General features: G+C 44.3%; 2 long non-coding RNA genes across 4 annotated transcripts in view; one reads left to right on the top strand and one right to left on the bottom strand.

The window, feature by feature from the left end:
• On the bottom strand, nucleotides 1–26,393 carry LOC128113032 (uncharacterized). The gene is made up of 3 exons (XR_008219316.1): nucleotides 26,290–26,393; nucleotides 14,394–14,468; nucleotides 1–2,751 (listed from the first exon to the last, which is right to left on the bottom strand). It is a non-coding gene; the product is annotated as an uncharacterized LOC128113032 (long non-coding RNA).
• LOC128113031 (uncharacterized) overlaps nucleotides 23,244–27,928 on the top strand; it is a 28,832-nt gene continuing 24,147 nt past the window's right edge. For 2 of the 3 annotated variants that reach the window (XR_008219315.1, XR_008219313.1), the window contains exon 1: nucleotides 23,244–27,128. This is a non-coding gene — a long non-coding RNA (uncharacterized LOC128113031). The remainder of the gene's footprint in view (nucleotides 27,129–27,928) is intronic. The other variant, XR_008219314.1, reaches the window with a different exon arrangement.

The following is a 27,928-nucleotide window of genomic DNA, read 5'->3' as shown; positions in this document are numbered from 1 at the left end:
AGAGAGAGAGAGAAGAGAATAATGTATAGGAGACACAGGAGGCATTGGCACAGAAGAGGGAGGGGTGAAAATAGTGTAAACACATGTGTATGAAATTCTCAAAAAAAAGTAAATTAAAAAGGATTTCAAGGGTCACCTCCTAGATCAGCTCACATCATTGATTTGCTTGTGCTTGTCAAGGGCCTATTAGCATGAAGCTCTTGGGACCTACCCACAGTGTGCTAGTCAGTTGTTTGTCAATTTGACACAAGTAACTGTTATCTGACAAGAGCAACCTCAGCTGGGAAGTGCCTCCGTCAGACTGGTCCACAGGCAAGGTGGTGGGACACTTCCTTGATCAATGACTAACGTACGAGGGTCCAGCCCCTTGTGAGTGGTGCCATCTCTGGCTAGGCGGTCCTGGAGTGCATAAGAATACAAACCATCAAGCTATGAAGGGCAAGCCAGTATGTAGCATTCTTCCATGGCCTCTGTTTCCATTCCTGCCCAAGTTCCTGCCCTGATTTCCCTCAGTCATGGAGTAGAATCTGAGTGTAAGCTGAAATGAACCCTTTCCTCCCCAACTTGTTTTCTGTCACGGTATTTATCGCGGCAAAAGAAACCCTAATTAGACACTTATTTGATGTGAAAAGAAATGAATTCTTAGCTCGACATTTCTTAATTACAGATATATTAAAATCATCAGGGAAGTTTTCAACCTGAATATGTGTGATACTTTATGAGACTTCTGTAGTCTGTTTATGGGGCTGAGACACTAGTATGAGCAGCCTCAGACTCCCTGGTCACTGAGGCTACCTCTGACCTGGACTTTGTGTTCTCACAATTTATACCTGCTTATTTAACAGACACCCCATTCTAACAGACCTCCGGTCCTTTCTAATTAGGTTTCTGTCACTGTAATAAGGCATCATGACCCAAAGCAAGTTGGCTGGAAAGGGTTTATTTCACCATAAACTCTCCAGTCAGACTCCATCACTGAGGGAGGGCAGGACTTGAACTGCAGCAGGAACATGGAGGCAGGAACCAAGGCAGAGACCATGGAGGAATAATGTTTGCTGGCTTGCTCCCCATGTCTTGCTCATTTTGCTTCTTTGTGCAGCCCAGGACCACCCACCCAGGGGTGACAACTCCCACAATGGCCTTGGTCCTCCCATATCATTATTAATTTTAAAAAATGCCCCCACAGACCTGCTCACAGGCCTGTCCGTTGGAGGCATGTTCTCAGTTGAGGTCCCTACTTCCAGATGACCCTAGCTTGTGTCAAGTTGACAAAAAACCTAATGAGCGCAGGTCCCTGAGCTAGTTGAATATTGGGCTATTCTCAGGGGTGGTAAGAATATAGAATAATAAAGCATTTTACTTCATTTCATTACACTTCCCCTGGTCTTTGAATATTGATAATTTTTACTTCAGTTAAACTTTACAAATCTTTAGAATCACTACAGTTTCTCAGCATGACAGAACATTTACAATTTGTGTGAAAGATTCTGCATTTAAATTCACAGAAGCATTTTTACATGAAGACCGCTGAACGAAATTGATGAATTTGGATTTGGCATGTTGGCAACCTTGCGAGTCCCCTGCCTCTTCCTTTTTTTCCCTCCTCCCACAATGCCCCATGTGTCTTCCTCCTAGTCTCATAAATTATTCAAAAGGATATTCATATAGAATGCATACATTGCTATGGATGTGTCTTTTTGCCTTTGTAAAAGCAGCTTGAGGGCAAGGAGGTGTGCATTCAGAAAGAGTGGGTGAGGCCCCTGCTGTTCTTCTCAATCCTTTTCTCCCCATTCACCAGAAAGCATGCTCAGAGGCACTTTGAGACATTTTGTGCCACCTGGTGGAATTTCATCGAAAGAGAATTATCCAGGGTCTGAGTTACCAGGCAGCGGGGTACGCACCTGAGCCATTTTCTCATTGTGTAATATTACCAGCCTAAGTGCAGGATTCCCACTGTGCCCAGCAATTTAACTGCACTAGGCCCATAATAAAGTTCTTTTTTTTAATGTGAAAATTAGTCTTTAGTAAAAGAGACCTATTTTGTTAGTTGCTGGGTAAATTCGGGTAAAGCAATGATGTCCACAGGTTGGGTCATTCCCTCTACTTCGGTTAACACCTAGAGATTATAGCTCAATCCTCTGGAATGGCGGCACAGGGGCATGGATGGTAACATTCTTTCCCATTAGTTAGAGACAAAAGCAGTTGTAATTAAGTGCTCCCCCTGATTACCCCCAGGAAGCACAGTCTGATAATGTCATATTTAGCAATTAGTGATGCAACTGTTCGCTCAAGAGATTTCAGCAAAAATAAAAGCACAGGGACTAAAATGCTAACTGATCTGTTTGGCTGATCCTTCCCGACCAACCCCAGCAAGATCCAGCTGGGCCAAAGCGCTGTCACAATGTCTCCCTGAGGGAGGCCACGTGGGAACCTGACCAGGTGTCCACAGGGCTTGTCGACTATGTCCGCGTGTTAGTACAACAGAAGTCGTTAACCGCCCACTCGGTTCTCGTGTGCAAGCAGCTCCATACAGAGATGCAGCTCTCGTGAGCCCATAATCTCTTGGTGTCATGGAAACTCCCACAAAGGAACGGAAGTTTTTCTTCCAAGTCAGATTGGGCTGAGCAAAGGTTGATATTCATTTGCTGCAGAGCAAGGGGCCCAGCCAACAAAGCGATGTAGGAGTCCAGAAAACCCGAGTCTTCAACTCCAGCGCTTTAAAACCCTCTTCACGGGGCCCAGAAAAGGTGCCTAAGGAGAGGGAAAGGGGAGAGCTGTTGGGGAATATTATTTTAAGGTGTGCTACTTTTGTGTATGTTGCATTTGCTTAACTCTGTGAAGCTGTGTTACTGTGCCTGTGTAAAACACCTGATGGTCTAATAAAGAACTGAACGGCCAATAGTGAGGAAGGAGAAAGGACAGGTGGGGCTGGCAGGCAGAGAGGAGAGATAGAAGGAGAAATCTGGGAGGAGAAAAGAGATGGAGGAGTGGAAAAAAAAAAAGAGAGGAGCCAGAGAAGAAAGAGGACTCCAGGGGCCAGCCACCCAGCGACACAAGCAGCAACAGAGTAAGATTTACAGAAATACAAAATGAAAAAAGCCCAGAGGCAAAAGGTAGATGCAATAATTAAAGTTAAGAAAAGCTGGCTAGAAACTAAGCCATGCTAAGACCAGGTATTCATAAGTAATAATAAGCCTCCATGTGTGAATTTGTTTGGGAGCTGGGTGGCGCCCCCAAAAGAGAAAAAATAATAACAATTTGTCATACCAACCTGGGGTTCATATTTCCATGTAGGGCCTGAAAAGGCTGAACAACAAAAAAGGGATACAGCTCCTTTAAGAGTTTCAGCCAGATAGTTTCTGCTGGTCACTGAACCCTTGAACAGCTAGCACATTGAGTAGGAACAACAAGAACAACAACAACAAAAACAAAAAAACAAAACAAAACAAAAAAAAAACCTGAGTTAAAAAAGGCCCGCCACAGTGCAAGCATTGGCATTCTAGAGCTTTAGGAAGGCTGAATGCAGTTCCTGGTCAGACAAACCTCCAACCAGCCATGAGTTTCACACTTGGCTTTCAGGACCTGAGAAGTGGGCAGAGCCAGCTGAGATCCTCATGAGGAGAATCCACGTGTAGGTTAGCAGTCTACAGTTTTCTTATATGGTCAAAAAAGGCTGAAGATATGCAATAAAAGAGGTCCTGACGGAAAAAGCAGGTAACAGTATGTTTAACAATGTGCGTAGGCTTAAGAAAAGGAAAAGGGTATAGTCATAGAAAAAAAATGAATAGTTCATAAAATACAGTCTTTAAAGAGAGAGTAAAAGGAAAAAAAAGCCATGTAAAATGGGAAATACACAGGGAGTTTGTGTCCTGTATGCTGTGTTGATTTTGAATTTTTTGATTATTAAATAAACAACAGCTGCAAAGAGACCTGGAATTGAAAGAGGGAGTGTTGAAATCAATCAGACTATGTACTTTAGGAACGCCTTAACTTAAAAAAAAAGAAGTAAAAAAATATATTTGTCAAATGGAAATCAAAAATGCTTTGGAGTTTTGTTCCTGCAGGAGATGAGAAGCTGTGAATTCCTTCAGGGTTAATATGGATCAGGTTTGATCAGGCCAGACCTCTTGAAACTTGACAGGTGATATCTATCAGCAAAGGTTACTACTGGTCTTCCCAAGGACTTGGTCATTATCTCAAATATTCTTTCTGGAACACTAACAATGCTTTGTTCACAGACAACAGGAAGCATTATTGAGAAAACAACACACACATTCCCAAGAGCTGGGGTGTGGGGGTGATTTTTGGTTATTTGGTGGGTTATGGATGTTTGTTATCATTTAGGGGGACATAGAATATTAATACAAATTTAAAGTTATTTTTGTTACAATGTATATATGTTTCTACTCTTGTTTAAAGGATTTTTATATATTGATAAAAATTTAAGGTTATTTTTGTTACAACATATTGTATATATGTTTCTATTTTTGTTGGAGGTATTGTACCTATGTACTTCATTTGGAAATGTAGGGTGAAGTTCTAGTTTTTGAAAGCTATTATTATGAACTATTTAGGATAATCAAGAAACATAAATTAGTAGCTAGTCATTTATAACAATCAAATTTGTAGATATGTTAGGTATGCTTTCAGGATCATATAGAGATATGTTTTAGATAGATATGGTCTTCAAACCTTTCCAAGACATATAAAATATGGCATTTAAAATGTTTTGTTAATGTAAGATTTTTCATGACAATGAGACACATCTGCTCCTGGCAGCACCAATTTACTTCAGAGAAGATGATGGGCATTGAAGAAACTCCTTATGGAGTTTGCTTTCATTGTGGCAAGGTTAGCCACTAGGCTAAGAAACTGTTCTTTGCCTTTTACTGTTAACAGTGAGATGTGCAGACTGGACATGCAGGACACAGAGGAAAGTGATTGTTGAATTTTGCCAAAACAAGGCAGGACAGTCCTTCAAAATTCCTGCTTCACAGAAGAGTCTGTCAGATATTCTGCAGGACACAGAGAAAAGCAACTGATGAACTTTGCCAATACAAGACAGGACAGTCCTTCAAATTTCTGCTTCACTGAGAATTCTGCCAGACACTATAGGCATGAGGGCTGAAAGATGGATACCCCAGTGTTGCAGAGGAACTTTGGTTAACTGTCCAGGCAGTCAGATGTCTCTGTCATTGCTAGAGTTTTGGAAATTGTTTGCAATGCACTTTTTATTTACTCAAATAATATTACCCTTCTGGGTCTTTGATGGAGTTGAAGACTAGATAGTTATAGTTGCAGTTTTCCTCAGTTATGATAGAGAGAAAATTAGGTATAAAACTTTAGATTCATTAAGATAGGATAGATAATGGAGTATTTTCTTTTAATTTGCCAAACACAAATGAACTGAAATTTATTACATTGTGAATGTAATCTTTGCTTGATAGTTATTCTTACTGTGTACAGTCATAGGTTAAAGTTAAAACCTCTCTTTTTTTTTAGACAAAAAGGGGGAAATGTTGTAGAGTATTATTTTAAGGTGTGTTACTTTTATTTATGCTCTAGAATGTTTGTTTAATTATGCAAAGATGTGTTAGATTAAATTAAATTCACCTGTGGTCAGGAGGTTGAGTCAGCAACTAGCTGACAGGAAGTGGTAGGGAGGAGCCAGGTGAGAAACACAAGGGCTTTTTGGAGGACAGCAGCAAGGAGGGGAGGTGAGCTACTTGCTATTCAGCCTCTGAAAAGCAGAATTCCACTTTAACCTTTGAATCTTGAGTTCTTTAGAGGGACAGAGGTTTAGTTAAGTGCCCTTGTAGCTTTATGAGAATTGGAGCCAGTGGGAACATAGTTTCCTCTGGCTATGGCCCTTGTGGCCTAACTGCTGCTGGTAGTGGTAGAGGTGCAGTAGCTGGTTCAGAGAGCTGTGGCTTAAAAGGCAGCAATAATTTATAAAAGAACAACAGGAAGCCACTTTGCAGCAATGTGTGGAGGGTTCTGAGGTGCCGGGGTATGTGTTATGGGTACCTAAGCTAAACATGAGTCTCTGAGGAGGGCAGGCATCCCATCCGGTCCAATGGTAATTCTCAGGGGTGAAAGACCTTTATGCCTAATGAGTTACTTCTCAAGTGTCTTGCTGTTGTAGCTCAAAATTCACCTCCTCTGTTACATTTAGTGTATGTGTGTGTTTGCAGGTATGCTATTTTATGTGTATGAGTGTTTGGCCTGCATGTATGAATGTGCACCATGTGGATGCCTGGTGCTTGCACAGGTCAGAAGAGGGCATGCAGTTCCCTGGAACTAGAGTTACAGATGGTGGTGAGCTGCAGAGTGGATGCTGGGAGCTGAACCTGAGTGTTCTACAAGAGTTGCGAGTCCTCTGAGCCATCTCTCCAGTCCCTAGCTGCCTGTGACTTTTGACATTTCTTAGATCCCTGTCTGTCAGCATCCTTCATACTGCAGAACCACCCAGTTTTGAAGGTTCTGTGCCAGGCTGATCACGGCAATGCCCCCAGCCTCAAAAATGCAGCTCTCAGGCATCCCAGTGAATGCTTCTTCCCCTCCCCATCTGTAGCTGTCCCCTTCAACCTCATCATGGAGAGCTGCTTAGGTGTCCTACTGCCAACTAATATCTATTTCCATAAATATCCATGGCAACCATACTACTTCAGTATTTGTGGATGGGCTGTAGTCCCTGGTTCAGTTTTATGGGCATGAAAAAATAGGGAATAAGAAGGGAGGGACTGAGCTCAGGATCACTGTTCTGCCTTACTCTGAGGAGTAAGACATATTGCTGTAACTGATCTACCTGAGGAGTTTCATCTGATGAGGGAGGGAAGCATGTAGGAGTCCCCAGCTTAAAGAAACAATATTTAGGTTAGAAACAAAGTTCTCTAAAGAATAAGAGAGGAGAGGATAAGGGAGGAAGAAAGAAATGAAGAAGGAAGAAGAAAGGAAGGAATAGAAGGGGAAGAGAGAGAAACTGCTGAATATCAGCATTCCAATGGGGAAAAATAATGAACTAACTGTACCTACCTTGTGGAATTATTGCAAGAAGTGGAGCCAAGCTATGCAGGTAAAGTGGCCAAAGGCTCAATACAGCATAAAAGTTCCAAGCAAATGTAACAGATACTATTATTGCTAAGTAACTACTATATTATATATATAATATTTATATATTTATATAATTTAATATATATATATATAAATATATATATAAACTCATGACATTCTTCCAAATCTGGAAATTACTTAAAAAAACACCAATTATAACAAAGATAAAAGAGTAAGAGAAAGAGTGAAGATATGATAGATGTTGTAATGAAGCAGGTAGTCCTTTATTCTTCCTGTGACCATTCCAGAGGGGCCTGAGGTAGACTGAACTCATCTCACTCTGCCATTCTGTCATTGGGGACAAAGGTAAGCTTCTCTTGTGATCAATTGATTACTCAATTGATGAGACTTAAACTTCCAGAAGCTTTATGCCTCTGTAAACAGAGTACCATCAGGGACAGTCTAATCCTCTCTCTGGTTATTTGTAAGAACATTTAGCAATTTGAACCAGAGTAGGTAGACTGTATGCACAAGCCAGATCTTGTCCATTTCCTGTTTGCAAATAAAGTTTTATTGGAACACGGACACCCTCATTCATGTTTATGCTATGTTTCTTTGCTTCCTAGTTCAGCGATTTGAAGACTTTAATAGCTGTGACAGAAGCCATAAAATCCATAGCCTAAAATTTGTCCTATCTTACCCTATACAGGAAAGGTTGTCTGGCTCCTGGGTTAAAGTAAAAATGAAACCAACTAGATCACAGTTTAACCCTCCCCCAAATTCTTCAAGCCTATGTAGGACTGTTTAATATTGGACTTGGCCTTTCTTATTCATTCCTCTGCAGAGAGTTGCTTGCCAATGTGCAAACTGTCAAGAGTGATCATGAGAAAATTAACTCAGAATTTAAAAGAGAGATATTAATAAAGAATAAGATGATATATGACAAAGAAATACATTTCAACAAGTTTAAAGAATGGCTAAGAAGTATTTAATGGGAATAAATTCTTAGATACTGGTACTGGTTTATCAGCACCATGCTTTAGGCAGAAAGCAAACCTGGACAGGTATAATGACATGTGTGGGTGTGAGTTCAAGTAAAGAGTGTGCACGAGGAGGCCCAAAGTTGGCATCAACTGTCTTCCTGGATAAATCTCCCTCTTGTGTTTCCAAGCAGGGTCTCTCAGTGAACCTGGAGCTCTCTGTTTTCAGAAAGTGTGGCTAGCTAGCTTGCTCCAGGAATTCCATGTCTCCACCTCCTGTGCTGTGATTACAGCATTTTATGTGGGCTCTAAAGATCTGAACTCTCCTCTTCACACTTGCACAGAAAGACATTCTTTGTCTGTCGAGCCATCTCCCCAGACCCTTCAGAATTTAATTTTCCCTTTGATTCAACCTACCAGGAATCAGCAGCCTGGGGCTCAGAAAAGGACCTCTACAGAGCTGACCACACCAGCATATTGATTTTGAACTTCTAGCCTCAGAGACTCAGAGGAGAAAGTTTCTGAAGTTTATAAATCAAAACAAGTGGAAATATACTTTAGAATCCTGTGTTTATTAATAATTCATTGCCACACACTTATATGCTGAAATTTGGAAAAACACTGGGGATTAATAGAAGCAGAAATTTTTCCAGGGAGGAAAGAGGAATTCATTGTTTAAAAGTATAAATTCAATAGAGAAGAATGACTGGTAGGTGATTGTGTTTGCTGGTCATGTCCACTGCTACACTTTGCTAGGATGGACCCTGAGCTCTGTGTTGACCACTGTTTGAAAACTTCACACTTAGGCTGGAATCTTGGTTCACTATACATTCGAAGGCTAAAGGCATGCCTCTCCATTTGCATATTCTTGAGTGAAGGGCCAGCCTTAAGAACTGAAGGAGGGAATCAAGGAAGCCCCGGTTCATGTGACTGGCTTTGCACACACTCAGTGAGTGACCCCTACTGTTCAGCTGCCTGAGCTCCTGGACCAAAGTGACCTGGCAGTAAAACTCCACTATAGCGGTCACTGATGTATCCATATGCCATGCATACTTTATTCTCTGGTTGTAAATATATTTGCTTCCCCAACAACATATGAAACTTCCAGTGGCTGGAAAATCTGACATTTTACATTTGATTGGGCTAACATATCTGAGATCCTGTTTTTCCATTCTTTGACTTAACGATAGCATTTTTGATATAAATTTGGCTGCCATGTATCTGAAAATAATAATCTTTCAGCTTTGCCAGTTATGATCATTTATTTTTCAATCCATCGTGTGTTTTAAAAAGATTCACTTATGTGCTTTAGCTAAATATACAAGAAAAAATAGAAGACAGTGAAGAAACAATCTGGAAGGGATATCCACAGAGTTCTCAGTGGCCTGCAGGAGTCCCATGCCTGTGCCCAAAGCTCCCAGCCACCTCCAGGAGCCCCATGCCTGTGCTCAGAGCTCCCAGCCACCTCCAGGAGCCCCATGCCTGTGCCCAAAGCTCCCAGCCACCTCCAGGAGCCCCATGCCTGTGCTCAGAGCTCCCAGTCACCTCCAGAATCCCCATGCCTGTGCTCAGAGCTCCCAGCCACCTCCAGGAGCCCCATGCCTGTGCTCAGAGCTCCCAGCCACCTCCAGGAGCCCCATGCCTGTGCTCAGAGCTCCCAACCACCTCTGGGAGACCCCATGCCTGTGCTCAGAACCCTCAGCTGCCTCTAGAAGCCCCATGCCTGTCCTCAAAGCTTCCAGCTGCCTGAGGGAACCCCAGGTCTGTCCATAGAGCTCCCAGCTGCCTGCAGGAAGCCCCATGCCTGGCCTCTCAAGGAGGTGTCTTACATCTTGTCTCTGGCTATGGTGTTTCCCACCTTTTCCTGTCACTGTGGTCTAGTAGATGAAACCAAGAAGGACTTCTCGAATGGAGATCCTGGTAGGGGGTCCCTGACAGTCCAGAGATATCAAAATGAGACATAAATATTCACAAGCTATTCTCTGTGGTACCTGGTGTAAGCTAGGCCCACAGATAGCAGCAAGGGGAACAGACACTGGATGACCAGTGATGGTCAGAGCAGTGGCAAGAAGCTGGGTATCCCAAGGTCCCAGCAAGAAGCCACAGAGAAAAGAAGGGGGCATTGCAAACCAGACTAGGAGAGAGAGTCGGGATTCATACCAGAGGGACCCGGCTACTGTCCATATTTAGCAACTCGGTGTGCAGGGTCACAGGGTCAGGACAGAATCCAGGTCAATACACAGTATGCAGGATCCACAGGACGCTGAAGGCAGCATGATGGGAGTAGCACTGACAGTTTGGGGACATCATCCCTGAGACAGCAGTCCTAAGCCAACAGACATGTACTCTGAGACCTTATGCAAACTGGAGCTGGCTTTGGCCTTCCTTTAAGCCACCTCCCTCTCATCAAGAAAAAAGAAAATGAGGATATGTCAATGCGGAACTGGGGTCTGCAGAGCTTGGTCATCATAGCAAGATTTCATCCTTGGGGAACTTTCTAGACTTGGAAGGTCACATTGTCTTTCTTCTGAGGTTTATCCTGAAGAGAAGCAGCCAGGGATGGTAATGGTCTTTCTGGACAGGATGTAGATGTACAGCATGGCATTGTTTTCACACAGGACATGCCAGATCCAGTGTTTATACTAGAGGCTTGCTCTGATCCCAGGAGAAAGAGAGTCCCAAGCATGCCACACTGAGGGCCCGAAGCTGAAGGACAGGAGAGCCATACCTGGAAGGAGCCATGGAGGAATGAAGGAAAGCTTTTGACAGCATAGATTCTGGAGCTGAGGAATAATAGAGACTACATAGGACCAGGGCTAGATGTCCAATGTGATCCTGGGTGTGGGGGTGGCCAGTGTGTTCCTTCTGAAGGCATAGAGGCTCACACCTCATGACCTGGTGTGCATGGTTGCATACCCTGCTCACAGCTTCCCCTCTGGGCAGCACTATTTTGCCTCCTCCAGCTGATAAGTCAGATGGCACCTGTGGCTTCCACCTGTCAGCTACTGAGCAGAGAAGTCCCGTTTATAATTCATTTAACTAGACAGTGCACTAGGCAGGGATGAGGAGGAAGAGGAAGAAGGAGGAGAGAAGTGGAGGAGGAAGAAGAAGAAAAGAGATTTATTGGACTGGCTTACAGGATAGGAGACTGGTCCATTTGTTACTTTTCTCATCAAGGTGACAAAATGTCTGACAGAAACCACTTACGGAAGGAAGATTCTGGTTTTGACTCACAGTTCAAGGGTACAGTCTATCCTCACAGAGAAGTCATGGTGGCAGGCATGTGAGGCAGCTAGTCCCATTGTATCCACAGTCCAGAAGCAGAGACATGAACCCTAGTGCTCAGCAGGCTTTCTTCTTCTGATCAGGCAGAGATTTGATCTCATGAAAGAGTCTGTGAGAGTGATTCTCTCCTCTTCGGTTAAACAAATCTGGAGACACTGTCATGGACACACCCAGGGGTGTGCTTCCATGGTGACTGAACATAGACCATCACACAGGGGAATCCATCAATGGCCATCTGCACACTAGTGAGACTAAGAACCAGGAAGTTCATCAGGCCTGATCGGAGCTGAAAATCTAGATCTTCCCTGAGAGTCACTGTGTCAAAGTCAAAGGAGCTAGAGTTACAAAGGCAGCCAGCAACCACAGTGGCAGAGAAAGATGCTTGCTTAGGAGGTGGTGAAGGCTGCCAGGTGAATGCCACTTTTCCTGCCAGCTTTTTTTTATCTGGTCCACCAGTGCGTAGGTGCTGTCGATATTAAAGGCAGATTTTCCCCCAACACTCACTTTTCCTACATACCTATCCTCTCTAGAAATGTCCCCACAGACACACACCAGATCTAGACATCTTTTAGTCCGGTCAAGTTGACAACCAAGACCAACATTCACAGACAGATACCAAGAAGCCAGAATTTTGAAAATATGGGGGCAGATGTAGCAAAGGGTCAAGGCATGAAACAGTACTGATCAAGAAAGGGCCCAGTCTGAGTTAACCCCAGAAAACTACAACTCAAAGATTGATGTCTATGTATTGGTTGTGTCTACTGGATACAGATATAGAGGAAGGACTGTGGTCAAAGGGTACCACCGAGAGCTGAGATAACAGGAAGATTGCCCACCAACGAGAAAACTGCCATGGAGGAGAGATGTTGAGAGACTCTTTCATTAAGACCATTTCAACTGTCCATGCAGGGAAATAAATAGCCACATACATGAAGCTGTGCTTTATGGTCTGTGAGAGTTTCCAGAACTTGGCTCTGTGGGACTGAGTTGTATCCAGCAATGCTATTAATGCCTCCCAATTGTCTGTGATGGCAAGCTCTGGAACTGGCATTCAGCAGATCTGAACTCTTTTCCAGTGTGACATTCTGAGAGCTATGTGGGAAAAGAATTTCAGTTTTTGATGGATCTGAGAAATAGAATCTACATATCAACAGCACCCCAAGCTAGACCTAGGCACACAAGAGTTCTAGTTCTCACACTGAGGTACTCATTACCACTGTTAGGAATACACATTTGCAGTTCCAAACCTGGGCCAGCTGAATTAGAACTCCTGGGGATGGCCTGGTGTTCTGAATTTTCACACTCCCTTCATTTGATTCTGACACTGGCTCACTATGGAAACCTGTGCCTTATACCCAGTAGGGGGTCTCAAAAGGATCCTGTTGCAAGTCTGTCCCTACTATCCAGCTGGGCAGCTCTCTCAAGTCCTGGTGGGGCCAGGCACTGGGATACAAGGATATACAAGACAGTGTCCTCAAAACAACCAAAATTAAATGATTGACTACTTGGCCATTGCAAATGCTCTCTCCATGACTTTGAAGGAGGTGTGACTACACTTCTGCTGTTTTCACAGCCCTTGGTCAGGAGTTCTCACAGTGAAGATCCACAGCTATAGTTTGAATAACAAGGATGGAGAAGAGCCTGGCCACTCACCTCCATCACCTAGTTTCTTCATGCTGTCACTAAGTGCTTCTGGACTCAACTGCCTTTGTGAGGTGTAAAGACTGTAGCCACACCTGGAGAAAGGACAACTGGATTGCATGAGAAGGTGGTGGATGCCCAAGTGAATGTAGGTTAGAGCTAGCCAGATGGTAGAGTCTGGAACTAGAAGGCACTTATGCCGAGGTATATACATCATCTTGTGAAGATGCATATAGATTACGAACTATGTTGGGCATGTAAGGCTATGTCAAAGACAAATTATAATTCCTAACCCTTCAAACACGCAACTACAGTAAACATATATTCCTCATGGTGTTAATACAATACTTGGTTGAGCTTGAACTACTTATGGTTTCAAAATGGAAGAAAACCTCAAAATTGAATCAAGTTCTTGGATGCTTCTCATGAGGAAGTTCTGGTACATGGCCAGAGCACTGTACCAAACAGCATTGCCTGACTTTTGTGTTACCCCACAATCCATTAAGAATGAGGGTCTCTACTCATCTCATTTACTGTTGTAAGTCAAGGTAGAAATATGTTTCCCTGCTAAATATTTATTGAGTCCAAATTCACCTATACCTGCTTGATATCATAAGAAACAAAATATGTACTGAATATTTGCGATGATGGGGAATGATGTTCCCCACCTTGAAGGACAGATGTAAACATCACACAATTGTGAGAAGCATACATATAGCATCTAGGATATAAGAACACCCACTGAGTGTTCACAATAAGAGAAGCATGGAAAAGTGTTGTTTGAGTTTTCCTGCCTGGCCCACAGTCAGGACAAATCTCTCTTACCCGCCAGTCCCACAGCCTCTCAGACCCGACCAAGTAAACACAGAGACTTATATTGGTTACAAACTGTATGGCCATTTCAGGCTTCTTGCTAACTGTTCTTACAGCTTAAATTAATCCATTTCTATAAATCTATACCTTGCCACATGGCTCGTGGCTTACCAGCATCTTCACATGCTGTTTCTCATCATGGCGGCTGGCAGTGTCTCTCTGACTCAGCCTTCCACTTCCCAGCTTTATTCTCCTCCTTGTCCCGCCTATACTTCCTGCCTAGCCAATGGCCAATCAGTATTTTATTTATTGACCAATCAGCAACACATTTGCCATACAGAACATCCCACAGCAGAAAAGCAGTGTGGGGCAGATCATGGGTCAGACCTAGAGGTAGAGAAAAGTGCAGGGAATCCAGGATGAGGCTGACCTTAGCTTGGCTGAGGAACACTGTCTCAGCTAGGTTTCTACTGCTTTGGTGAAACACCATGAACAAAAACAACTTGGGGAGTGTCTTAATTACTGTTTTATCACTGTGAAGAGATACCATGACTAAGGCACTTACAAAAGGAAGCATTGACCTGGGAACTTGCTTACAGTTTCAGAGGATCGGTTTATTACCATCATGAGAGGAGCACAGTGGCAGGCAGGCATGATGCTGGATCCGTACCTGGGAGCTCACATCTGATCCACAAGCTGTAGGCAGAGAGCAAGAGGATGGGCCTGACATGAGTTTTTGAAACCTCAAAGCCCACCCCCAGTGATACACCTTTCCAACAAGGCCACATCTCCTAATCCCTCCCAGACAGTTACACTAACTGGGGACCAAACATTCAAACACACCAATGGGGGCCATTCTCATTCAAACCACCACAGGGAGGAAGGATTTACTTCACCTTATAAGTCTCAGATCACAGTGCATCTCTGACTGAGGTCAGGCAAGGAGCTCAAGGTAGAAACCTGGAGGCAGGAACTGAAGCCAAGACTGTGGAAAATTCTACTTTCTGTCTGGCTTCACCAAGCTTGTTCAGTTTGCTTCCTTATCTTTTTCAACCTTGTGAGCAAATTTAAACTGCTAAGCTACACCTGAATCTTCCACACACATGGCTCCTCAGCTGGCTCTGCCCACTTCTCAGGTCATGAAAGCCAAACCTAAAACTCATGGTCTGGTCAGAGGTAGGTGAGCAAGAACTGCATTCAACCTTCCTAGCTGTGGAAACCTATACCTGTGTGCTGCCACAGAAGATTTTTATTTAGCTTGCCCTTTCTATTTAGCTCTGCCCTGCTGGCTGAACAGTCATGCCTCTTAAAGGAGCCATGTCCTTTTTCTTTTTCTTTTCAGCTTTCTCGAGCCTTGTAGATATTTGAGCCCCACATTGGGTGCAAAATGTTGTTGTTTGGTTTTGCTCTTTTAGGGGGCCTGCCACCCAGCTCCCAAATAAATCACACACAGAGGTTTATTCTTAGTTATAAATGCCCAGCCTTAGCTTGGCTTGTTTCTAGCCAGCTTTTAATTTTAAATTATCCCATCTACCTTTTGCCTCTGGGCTTTTTCCTTTCTCTACTTCTGTATACCTTTCTTCTCTTACTCTGTGGCTGGCTGTGTGGCTGGGTGGCTGGCCTCTGGTGTCCTTCTCCTTCTCTGGCTACTTCTTCCTCCCAGATTTCTCCTTCTGTCTCTTCTCTCTGTCTGTCGGCCCTGCCTATCCTTTCTCTTGACTTGCTTTTGGCCGTTCAGCTCTTTATTAGACCAGCAGGTGTTCTAGCAAAGTATCACAGCTTCACAGAGTTCAACAAATGCAACATAAACAAAAATAGCACACCTTAAAATAAGATACCCCAACTGAGACTGTATCTTCACTAATGGCCTCTCTTCTGAACCCCAGCCCTCCCACACAGGGCCAAACCTCAACTGCTCTTCATGACCCCTTCATGCCTTCACAACCAGTACCACCTAGGAGACTCTTACACATTACCAAGTTCAGCTGTTGCCCCCCTCTGGACCACAGCTTCTGTGTGCTGACCCTGAGGAAACACTCCCAGAAGATTTCATATCCGTGATGCTAGTCTCTTCTTAATCACGTTAATTTCTCAATTCCAGCTATCAAGCATCAGTTGTCCCAGCAAGGCAACAATTTACTTTAGTGGTCTCTTGTTAATCACACTGACCCTTCACCTCCCATGGCCAGACACCACAGATTCTAAAAACACAAAACATCGAATAAATGGTCCTGTTAGACTCTTTGCTTCCCTCCACAACTTCACAAGCCAGGCCTCCATCCTCCGCACTGCTGTCAGCATTATCTTCCAGGATCCTACAACAGATCACTAACCTCTGAGCACTCAATGGCCTCTCTAGCCCAATGTTCCAAATGCTTCTACAACTTCCCCCAAACAACATGGTCAGGCCTGTCATGGCAGTACCTCATGATCTGGTACCAATTTTTGTCTTAGTCAAGGTTTCTATTGCTATAATAAAACGTCATGACCAAAAGCAACTTGGAGAAGAAAAGATTTATTTCAGGTCACATTCCATCACCGAGGGAAGTAAGGGCTAGAAATTGAGTAGGAACTTTGAAACAGGAATTAAAACAGAGTCCATGGAGGAATGATGCTTTCCAGCTTGCTCATCCAAATTTATTCAGTTTGCTTTCTAGGACACCCCAGGATGACCTTCCAAGAGATGCCACCACCCACGGTGCTCTGTACCCTCCCATACCATTCATTAATCAAGAAAACACCGTACAGATTTGCCTACAGGCCAGTCTGATGGAGGCATTTTCTCAACTGGTGGTCCTTCTTCCCAAATAACCCTGCCTTGTGTCAAGTTGACAAAAAAAGTTTAACCAGGAAAAAAATCATATTTAGTTTTTAATGGCTCTGTGAAGTTCCACCTGATGCATTTATCCCACTCGGTTGTGGGACTTGATCAGAAGCTGGTATGTGACAATGCTTCCATTTCTGTGAAACTCCATCTTCCACAGTTTGTACCCCTGGGAAAATATCCTAGGTCAGAATTTGGGGAGAACTTTTAACTTCATTTCAGTTTCATGCATATGTCAAATTCTGCTCCTTTGCAGGCCTTTGGTGGGTACAAAGCATGTTCTCATCACCAGATTTACAGGTTTCCGTGGTGGTATTGTGTTCCCCAAAATATTGTGCACCCTAATAAACTTATCTGGGGTCAGAGACAGAACAACCACTAGATACAAAGGCTAGAAAATGGTGGCACTCACACGTTTAATCCTAGCACTCCAGAGGTAGAAATCCCTCTGGATCTCTGTGAGTTCAAGGCCACATTGGAAATGGCCAGGCATGGTGACACACGCCTTTAATCCCAGAAAGCGAGCCTTTAATCCCAGGGAGTGGTGGTAGAAGGCAGAAAGATTTATAAGGCGTGAGGACCAGAAACTAGAAGCATTTGGCTGGTTAAGCTTTCAGGCTTTTGAGCAACAGTTCAGCTGAGAGCCATTGGGATGAGGACACAGAAGCTTCCAGTCTGAGGAAACAAGACCAGCTGAGAAGTTGGCCAGGTGAAGTTAGCTGTGGCTGTTCTGTCTCTCTGACCTTCCAGTGTTCACCCCAATATCTGGCTCAGGTTTGATTTTATTAATAAGAACTTTTAAGATTCATGCTACAGGTTTCCCTTGAGGCTTCATGCCACACCCCATGAAGCACTGGTTCTGACCAATGCTGCCTAGAACACCACTTCAGCCTTATAGTCTGTGATGTTCATCTTGAATCTGATTGGCTGCTCTTCCTTGGAGCTCTGTTGTGATGAAAACCTCTCTGGCTCAATGACAGAGGTCTCTGGCCAGAGAACCTAAGGCAGGAGATGTATTCCAGGGGATAGAAGTCATAAAACAGTGTTTTGAGGGTGTTGGGTGGAGCCTCCAGGGAAGCTCAAGAACACAGAGGTGAGAGTTTGGCTGACACTCACCAGAGGCCTGAAAAAGTTGGTGCACATCTGATGTGATAACTCACTTTTCACTGAAAACTCATGTTAGGTTCTCCTAAGGGCACAAGTTGTGGGAGAAGATTGTGATTCTTGTGAGAGGAAGGCTAATACTGAATTTCTTTTTCTTTCTTTATTTAGTAGTTAGTTAATTTGTTTTGATGATCAGGCTCCGATGTATAGAGGGGAAAACAGTCTACCACTGGGCTCTCAGTCCCAGAAACTGCTTTTTATTATGTTGTACAACAAGGTGAGCTCAATACATACAATGAAACTTTGCACAACAGTTAAAAATTGATGTAAACATTAAAAGTGACACTCATAATTGTTAGTAGATGAAGATGTGCATTGTGTATTATATGGTGAATAAAGCAAGTAATAAAGTGACAAGGATAGTGTCCTCCCTTTTTGTTTATATCTACATATATTTATCTGTATTTGCATATTATATACACTACACACACACACACACACACACACACACACACACACACACACACACACCCTGTGCATATTCAGTTTGTGACCTTCAGTAAACCATGGACCTACTTCTTGCTTCAGTGTCTTTACTTGGGAGGCTGAAGAGAAATAATGGTAACCCAGTATTCCATAGGAGAATCAAGAGTTCAGATAAAGGTGACCAGTCTGCAGCATGAATCCTAAAGAGTCTTATTAATAAAAAACAAACCTGATGCCAGGTATTGGGGTGAATGCTGGAAGATCAGAGAAGCAGAACAAGCCACACTACTCAGAAGCCTAGCTGTCCTAACACAGCACAAAGTGTGTGTAACTAATTATTTTTAACTTCAATTTTGAAGTTATATTTCCTTAGTCAGATTTATGTTAATTTCTGGAGGATGGCAGAGCAATTTTTGACGTTGAAGAAAATGATTTCTGTTTGAAAGGCTAGAGGGTATCTCTCTCAGAGTCAGTGTTATCAGGAATGGTATATTTGCTGGACTTTGGGGCGTGTCAGGTATTTGAGACCCAATCATTCTGAAACAGTGTTTACAGAGTTTCTCCTATGGAACTGACCTCTTAGAAGTTTCCTTATATCATGCATAATTATTAGCAATTAACTTCTAGGTATTTTCTTTCATCTTAACTGAAGTGTATTCACTCAAAATTATAATTTTTTAGCAAGTTTGGAGGCTTCCCTCAGATGGTTTAAAATTCTGTTTTTAAAATTCAAGGCAGCCAGGTATAGCTCATGCCTATAATCCCAGAACTTGTGACATTGAAGTAGGAGGATTGCTGTCTCAATTAATTAATTAACTAATTACAGTAAGAATATGGAATAGTTTTATTATTTCTGGTTGGTTTACAAACCATGCCTATGCTTCACTGAAGGATTTTTCAGTCTGAAAAAGCAATGGTAATTGTTTCACTTTCAGGACAACCCTGTGTCATTCTGCATCTGTAGGACACACAGCACACAGCATCACACAGATGCATGGATTTTCACTTAGAAGCCTGTGATGTGGCCACAGTAGCCCATGTGGTATCTTACCCCATTTCCCTTGGATTCATGACGAAGACATGAGGCTCTTTCTGAAGCTGGTATCCAGCGTGTCTTCACACAAATACATGCTAACATGGAGCTTTTAAGGAGAGAAGAACGCTGTGAGCGTGGCTTTTAGCTCTGTGGAAACCTTTCAGAGTGTAGATGTGATGCGCTGGCGGCATAGGGTGTGGGTGCTTCTCAGTCCCGTGTGTTTGGTGACTTTTCGGGTGTGGGTGCTTCTCAAGCCCCGTGTGTTTGGTGACTTTTCGGGTGTGGGTGCTTTTCAAGTCCCGTGTGTTTGGTGACTTTTCGGGTGTGGGTGCTTCTCAAGTCCCGTGTGTTTGGTGACTTTTCGGGTGTGGGTGCTTCTCAGTCCCGTGTGTTTGGTGACTTTTCGGGTGTGGGTGCTTCTCAAGCCCCGTGTGTTTGGTGACTTTTCGGGTGTGGGTGCTTTTCAAGTCCCGTGTGTTTGGTGACTTTTCGGGTGTGGGTGCTTCTCAGTCCCGTGTGTTTGGTGACTTTTCGGGTGTGGGTGCTTCTCAAGTCCCGTGTGTTTGGTGACTTTCGGGTGTGGGTGCTTCTCAGTCCCGTGTGTTTGGTGACTTTTCGGGTGTGGGTGCTTCTCAGTCCCGTGTGTTTGGTGACTTTTCGGGTGTGGGTGCTTCTCAGTCCCGTGTGTTTGGTGACTTTCGGCACTTTTCCCACAGCATCCACCCAACCAGCATTTGTGACGTGGCCCTGAGAGCTCCCGGGGTTTTCCAGATGAGGCTTAAGATTATTGCACACTGCACTGTGCTCTGAGTGAATTTTGTCCCGCAGCGTCCTTTGGTCCAACACATCGGGGATGTCTTTTTAATAACAGCTCCCAGGACCTACTTTTCAGTCCAATGCTGGGAACAGAACCTACTGCTCAAGGAGATAGTAAGAAACTCCAAGCAGACCACACACCCAGGGACTGTTTTTTGTTGTTGTTGCTGTTGTTTGTTTGTTTGTTTTTGTTTCTAGTTTTCCCTGGTTGTCGGTAACTCTTCCGGAGCCAAAGTGAGATAAAACAATTTACGCAGCTCCACAGCCTTCGACCCCAGAGTAGAGCTACTTTCAGCTGGATCAGAAGCAAAGCCAACAGAGGCCTCTGCTTCAGTATTCTGTCCATGGCACATTCTTATCCCCTGCACCAACATGGTCACTTTCAACACCTCCTTAAGTAATTCAGCCCACTCCATTATTTCCTAGTAAGCTCCATGGGTGACCTCTCTCAAGTGTGGCAGACACTGGCTTACTATTAGCTTAATGCAGCACAATTAATATCTTCCTGATGTCCCTTCTTATTCAGCAGGTACTACTGGTAAAAGCCTGCCCATCTTTTAAAGGTAAACCTTGTCCAGTTACACCCAGGAGAGGAATCACTGGAGATCTATGATTTCTCGGAACAGAATATCTCCATTTGCATAAAATATTTTTCCTTTGACAGGGTGCCAGGAAGAAGCACCCCATATGATTGCTCACAGTGCTCTTTTCGGGGCATTAAAAACAGGAGACATTGCCACGGTGGCCTTAAAACAATTATTCTCTCCCCTGGAACCTTTCTGCCCCTTCCTGACTCAGGATACCATGACTTTGTGAGGGCTTGATCACCCAAGGGCCCAGGATAATGGACAAAGGGGATCGCCTACATGATGTAATTCCACACGAAGGAGACCAGGTCATTAGTGTAATAGTAAGGTCGAATGTAGCGACCATAACCCTTAAGTTGGTTGAGAAATAATGGCTGGAGTCAAAATTTAAATAAAATTGAAATCTGAGCAAGTCAAGAGATCTACAAGCCTCAGAGACAAGTGGTCTAGACAACCAAAATCACACTTAAATGCCAAGAAAAAAAATTGTCTCTATTTTCAAGGGTGTACTGTGTTATTAGCCAGAATATCAATGATTGAAAAACAAATACCTTTCTTTAAAATATCAAGCAGCCAAAGGAATCTGCCTAAATGTAAGAGTATGAATTTATGGGGAAATGGAGCATTGAAGGCTTTGGATTAGAGACATTATTTATCAATACACAGATGTGACAATTAAATTTGGGTTGTCCAGACTGGCCACAGTGCCTGCACAGTCACTCAGGCATTTCTCTGTGAAGGATACTTCCTGAAGATATGAGTGCCTGTCTGCCAGGCTTACTCCAGCTTTACAGTCTCTCCCGTTGAGGCTGAGTCTCTTCCCAGGGAGCTGAAAACCGAAATTTAACCAAAGGCCAACTTCCACTGAGAAGGGTGCTGGTTCCACTTGCACTACTGTTGGGGCAGCGGTGTGTCCCTGAGAAGGGTGTTCATTCCTCTTGCACAACTGTTGGGCAGTGGTGTGTCCCTGAGAAGGGTGTGGGTTCCTCTTGCATTACTGTTGGGCAGCGGTGTGTCCCTGAGAAGGGTGTGGGTTCCTCTTGCATTACTGTTGGGCAGCGGTGTGTCCCGGCCTTTGTACCTGATCTGAGAAAGCAGCTCATCTTAGCCTAGAGCCTGGGCACTAAATTACCCTCTCTTCTGACCTCCAGCTTGCTCCAAGGTGCAAGCACATGTGCACACCCACACCCACGCCTGCACATGAATACATGGGTGCGTACTGTATTAGTTCTGTTTCTCTGGAGAATCCAGAGCAGACATCCTCATCTGAGGGATTGGAACCACCGAGCACACCTCAGTGTGGCATGAGCAACTTCCTCTCTGGAAAGGACGGGGGATCAGCACATCAGAAAGATCCAGAAGTGCTCGCCATGGTTTAACCAGCGATGGGCAACAATCCACAGGACAGCAGCAAAGCTTAAGTTCTCTTTCTTTTTCTGCACCTCCAAATAGAATAGTAATTTTTCCCAGCTGCCATTTACATGCCTGCACTTGGCACATATTGTTCTGAGGAGACTAGATGAGGCTCTGGCAGGACAGAGCACCCAGTCTGAAGTAGATTTTGCCTCTCACAGGCACCTTTACTACATCTTTAGTTCAACTCTGGAGATTAAAATACTGAGCTAGTTTGAGACATTGTTCTCCTAAAGTAAAAGTGCTTCTGCGGGGGACTAGGGATTGACTCAGTGAGTAAGAGTGCTTGCTCCTCAAGCGTGGGGGATTGAATGTGGATCCCAGAGTCTATGTAAGATCCACCATGGTTACAGGTACCTGCAGCCCCAGAGCTGGGGAAAGAGAACTAGAGAATGGTCGGGGCTGGCTGGCTGCTAGGTTCAGGTTCAATGACAGTCTCTAACTCAAGAAAATGGGGAGGGGTGGAGAGAATTCCTGCTCTGGCCTCACACACAAGTGCAAAAGTGCAAGCACACACACCACATTCACATGCATAGAGCCAGATACACACACGGGGGGGGGGGGGGGTGTATGTGTGTGCAAGGTTAAGCTATTCAATTGTTATATTTCTCTTTATTTTGCTTCCTTCCTTCTTATTCCTCTATCATGTAACTCAAGATATCTTGACTTATTATCCCATCTAAATATTGTTCAGTTTCACCATGGTCCTTATATTATGATATATTAAAGGGAAAAAGCTACAGCACTTGAGGATTTTACCTCTTCTTCAAGGGAGAGGTTGGAGCATGCTGTGCTGGATGCTGGATAATTGTGTCCATCCGGAGGTATCAGGCCCTTGGTACTGCGTCTATTCAGATGGCATGTATCACGTGAGAAAAAATGTGCTTGAGTGCCAAGGTGATGGGAGGCTTGTGATAGTTAACATTACATATCAACTTCACCCAGCCACGAGTGGCCAGATTCCTGGTTAAGTGTTTGTTCCCAGGGAACAACTGCAGAAGTGTTTCGGAAGCAGAGACTGAGACAAGTGGATAGCCTACAGTGTGGAGGGCATCCTGCTATCCAGGGAGAGCCGAGAGAGCAGATGGCAGAAGGAAAGACTATTCCCTCTACCTGTTTCCCGTTGGTCCGACCATCTTCTTGACTAAGATCAGAATCTACATCATCAGCCCCCCCCCCCCCCCCAAGTCCTGTCATGTGCAGACAGACCTCCATCACTGCCTGGACAGTTCTGGGGAACAGCTCTCTTTGCTTTATGTATGTGTGCGTGCACATGTGTCATACACATGTGTTTGTTGGTTTTGTTCCTGTGGGGGTCCTAATGCATCAACCAGGCAGCTTAAAAAAAAAAACTGAATAAAATAAATTCCAAGACAAAATGTGGTGGCTTCTGGATTTCACTGTGGTTCAAGTAGATCCACTTTAGTAACAGTCAGGGGGCAGGTGCCTGTGAGTGCAACTATTTTAATTGCAGTTGTCATTTATTCCTCCTCAGCCGTCTGAGTTTAGACAGGCTACAAAAGCTCACTAAGCCACAGAGTCCGCACATGTGCAATGGGAACCCCATTAGTTTCCCAGGATGACTACATAAAGCACCGGGGTCCCAGCACCACAAACAACAGAAAGAAGTCATTGACCCCCAGTCTGGAGGCCACAGTGACAGTGTCAGCGAGGTCGGCTCCACTATGGTCCCCCCGGGGTAAAATAGTCCCAGGCTTCTCTCCCATTCCTGGGCGCTGGCTCGCCAGCTTTGGTGGTGACCCTTGGCTTATGGAGCTATCCCCTGCTCCAGCCCTCTACCTCTGTCACTATCACCTGACCGCCTGTCCTCTGGCTCCCATGTGTATCTCTTCCTCCCTCTCTTTACGAGGTGTTACAGTGAACTTCATTCTACAGGGTCAGCCGCCTGCTGAGCCTCAAGCCTCTTGGGTCACTTCTTGCAGGATCCCTTTGTGACAAATGACATACCACCCCTCTCTCCTTGCCCACTTCTCATTTTCCTTCCCAGCCCTTAGGACCACCTGACCTGCTGTATAGTTGTTGTTAATAATTTATGGTCTCTTCTCCCTATGGCAATGTACAAGGTTCAGGAGACCAGCACACCTTAGAAGTTGCTTGCTTCCTATATCCCACAGCTTCTTAAACTCTGGGTTCAGACATCATATGGGGCCGCACAACTGAATGTGAGGGTTGTGAAAAACTGCCACCAGGAAAGGATTTCTGAACATTCAAGGAGCAAAACTTAATTGAAAATCAAATGTGTAATGAATTGAGATTGCGTGGGCTGCCTTCACAGAGGCCTTGGTTCTGAACACACAGCACGTGTATTCTGCCCCGTGCATGCTGTCACACCAGCCAGTGCTGAAGAACACTGCCCGGAGCCCCCAGGCTCAGATTTAAGACCATTTTTTGCTGCAAACCACAGTGTTTTCACTGCATGTACAAAGTGATCTGCTCTTAGAGAAACATAATAGTTTAATTACAGAAAACAGAGACTGTTCATATTTTCATACCGCCATCCTCAGCATGTAAGCACCAAATTGGAGTATTTTTGGATTGCACTGCATTAAGATGCTAGATTTTAAAATTTGCTATTTGAGCTGCTCACTCAAGTTTCACGGAAAAAAAATCATTACATGAATTTTGGCTTGAGATTAGGATAGAATTTCAGCAATTTCTGAAATGGCCCTAAATATAATTCTACCATTTTGTACTACATATTTATGCAAAGCGCCTTTCTCAGCACTAGTGATTATAAAATCAAAATAATGATCAACTCCGAAAAACACTGAAGATGTTCTGCATCCTTTAGTATCAAATATTCAGCCAAGATTTAATTATTGATATAAAAATAAGCAAGCACATCCATCTCATTAGTATGCAGATTTCCTTTTGTCTTTAACAAATGGTAAAGTTATACTTATACCAACCATTTTACAATAAATTTCCTTATGAGTTATTATCAGAAAATGTTTGATTTGTATACCTAGTTTACACGTCTACAGACCTGGGAATCACACACACATGCACACGCACACACAATTCTCCAGCAGGAAGAGGTCACGGATAGACAGGGGTGAGAAAGTCTTGCTTCGTCCCTGCAGCTTAGGACAGAACAGGAAAGACCAGATTGTAAAACAGAAGCAAGAAATTATCTGAGTTGTGAATGATGTTAAGAGTCAAGCCACGTTTTTCTGCTGAATGGCCCACATTGTCCATCTGCAATAAAGTCCAGCCTCAGAATGTGGGGACAGCACAGAGTTGCCCCAGAATGCACAAGGCCTTAACATTGACATTTCCCTGGTCTGTATTCATATACACCCCAAATACCATGATAAGTAAAAGTCACTAATTCAGAAGACTAACATTTATAGGTGAAAAATGTCCAGGTTGTCTGTGACAGGTGCTGTTTGTCCAAATACCATGGGAAACATCAAGAGTTGGAAAATATGAGAGATGATTTTTGCCTCTAATCCTCGGGAACCATCTGAACACACCACCCTTCTTCCCAGATAGTTGAAACACAGGCAGACAGGTTGTACACAGTTCCTTTATATTTTCTTTTATTGGCTCACAGGACATTATGTGGTGTTTCTTTAACAACTGAAAAGGTCGCATGTACTAGAGAACAGTCTACAATTCTTTTGTATCCTTCGTAACAGTTATCAAAATAAAGTACTATTATTTTTTAATCATTAATTGTTCAGATTTTTTCCCCCTCGAACAGCTTGAATTCTTTATTGTTTTTCAGGGTTTGGGAAACAAGGACCCTTTCGCTGGGCTTATTGGCCAATTATTTTGTTTTGAAAATATGGCAGCAGGAGGAAGTCTGTCTTTGCCAAAGAAAAAGGCCTCCATGGAGCTGGCTATGCTGGGCCCAGTCAACTCATCTTCAGGCACAGAGCTTGGAGGTTAGGCCAGGGACAACGGGCCTACAGCTATCTTTTTTTCTGGATGCTGGTTGGAAAATGTTCCCTAAGAGAAACATCTAAGTTACTCAGGCGTGTGTGTGTGTGTGTGTGTGTGTGTGTGTGTGTGTGTGTGTGTATGTGTGTGTGTGTGCGCCTGTGCGTGTGCACGTGCGGGCTCACATGCTCACTACACAGGCACAGTAGGTATTTTGGGCTAATTTCCCTTCTCAAGAAGGGCATCCTGTGGTATTTATGAAATGGAGAAATGTAGGTGACCCAGCATTTAACATCGCTGCATTCAGCATGCTGTGTGTAAGCCCAGAGTGGAGAAAAGGAGCACCTGCAGGCATTTGTTCCCTCTGGGAAGTGGAAGAGCACTCCTTGTGAATGGCTCTTCTTCGTCTTCTTGTTTTAGCCTAAGGTCCAGCCTGGTGCCTGGGGAACAGAGAAAGCCCTGTGCTGAGGGAGGGCGGACTGCTGAGCTGACACTTCCTGCTTTCCCCTGGGCAGTCCTCTGGAGGGGACACCCTCAATCTGGATGCAGGCCTGCCTGTCAGCTCACGCCTGGAAAGGCCTGTTAGACCACACTGCTTTGCCAAATTTGCTGTTAGTAACATTTAGATTCTATATTTACTGTCTGGAGCTCGCCAACCCTGCCACCCCACGAACGCTAAAAATTAGAGATGCCAACAGACGGGAGGGTGGGACAGTCCCTTTCAAAAACCTGGCTGCTTTGGCTATCAACGCCTGGCAAGCCAAGCGGCTCCTGGAGCCAGGCTCCCGCGGGCCCTGCCTCCCGCCCACCGTGCTGCCTGCCAGGGACGCTGTGTGCCTCCCAGGAGCCAAGTGCAGCCGGCCTGCCCAAAGCCTTTCAGGGAGAATTAAATTACCTGCTAACTACCTAAACAGCTCCTGTGTGGGTAGGGGTCCTCATTCATTTTATTTCCTTGGGCCAGGGGAGAGCAAAGGTAGCAGAAAGGGACACAGGTGGAAATGGGGAGAGAGAGAACTACCCAGGAAGGATACAGTGGCTGGCCTGGCTCCTGGCGGCTGGTCCTGGCAGCTGCTCCCGCGGGGCACAGCAGCTCTTGGGCGAGGCAACCTGGACCCGGTTACCCTGGCAACCCGTTTCCCTGGTTACCGGAGGCAGGCGGTCCAGGAGGAGCGGCAGCACCAAGGGTGAGCTGATGCATGGCCTTGTTTGCAGGGAGGTGATGCTGGGCTCCAGGGAGAAGCGTCCTGGGAAAACTAGAGGGCGCTGCTCTGTTCCGGAGCAGGAGCTTAACCCCACAGCCAAGGCCATTGCACTTTCACTTATTCTGCAAGGCCTGTAGGGAGCTTCAGAGGGCCCTCATGCCTGCAAAGGCAAGAGTGGGGCCCCCGCCATCTGCATTCTGGACATAAGCCTAAGCTTGTGTTCAAGAACTATGAGAAGAGATAGAAAGAAAAAATATATTAAAAAAAATAAAGGGTTGGGCATAGTAATGGAATTCATAGTAATATAATTAGCATGGAAACAGAAGAGGATTTTAGGGGGAAAGACAGAATCATGGACAGAGGACTTGTAGTGTGGGAGACAGCAGTGAGGGAGGGGGGTGAATAAGAAAATAGTGTAATGGCATACGTGCATGAAAATGGCATAATGAAGCCCATCATGTTGTATAGTAACTTACAAAATTATTTTTAAAAATGAAAAGAAATCTTTTGAAGGCTTTGCACATCCCCTGGCATGGAGAGTGTATCTTAAAATCTCAGGGCTAGGTTTATTTATATTAGCGTGATTCAGAAAACTATAGGACAAAAGGACATTTCAAAAATGGCAGAAAAACCTTTTCCTAAAAGGTAGGATAAAATTGGTACATTGAGGTAAGAAGATGAATTTGAGGTCCTCCAGAGCTCCCTGAATCTCCTGTTCCTATAACCAAATAACTCCAGCATTTTCCCTTTGGTATTGCCCAGTGTCCTTTCATTATTGAAGA

Source organism: Peromyscus californicus, unplaced genomic scaffold (assembly GCF_007827085.1).
Source record: "Peromyscus californicus insignis strain IS unplaced genomic scaffold, ASM782708v3 Scaffold_17__1_contigs__length_78620276, whole genome shotgun sequence".
Lineage (NCBI taxonomy): Eukaryota > Metazoa > Chordata > Mammalia > Rodentia > Cricetidae > Peromyscus > Peromyscus californicus.
This window is presented reverse-complemented; position numbering and strand designations above follow the sequence as displayed.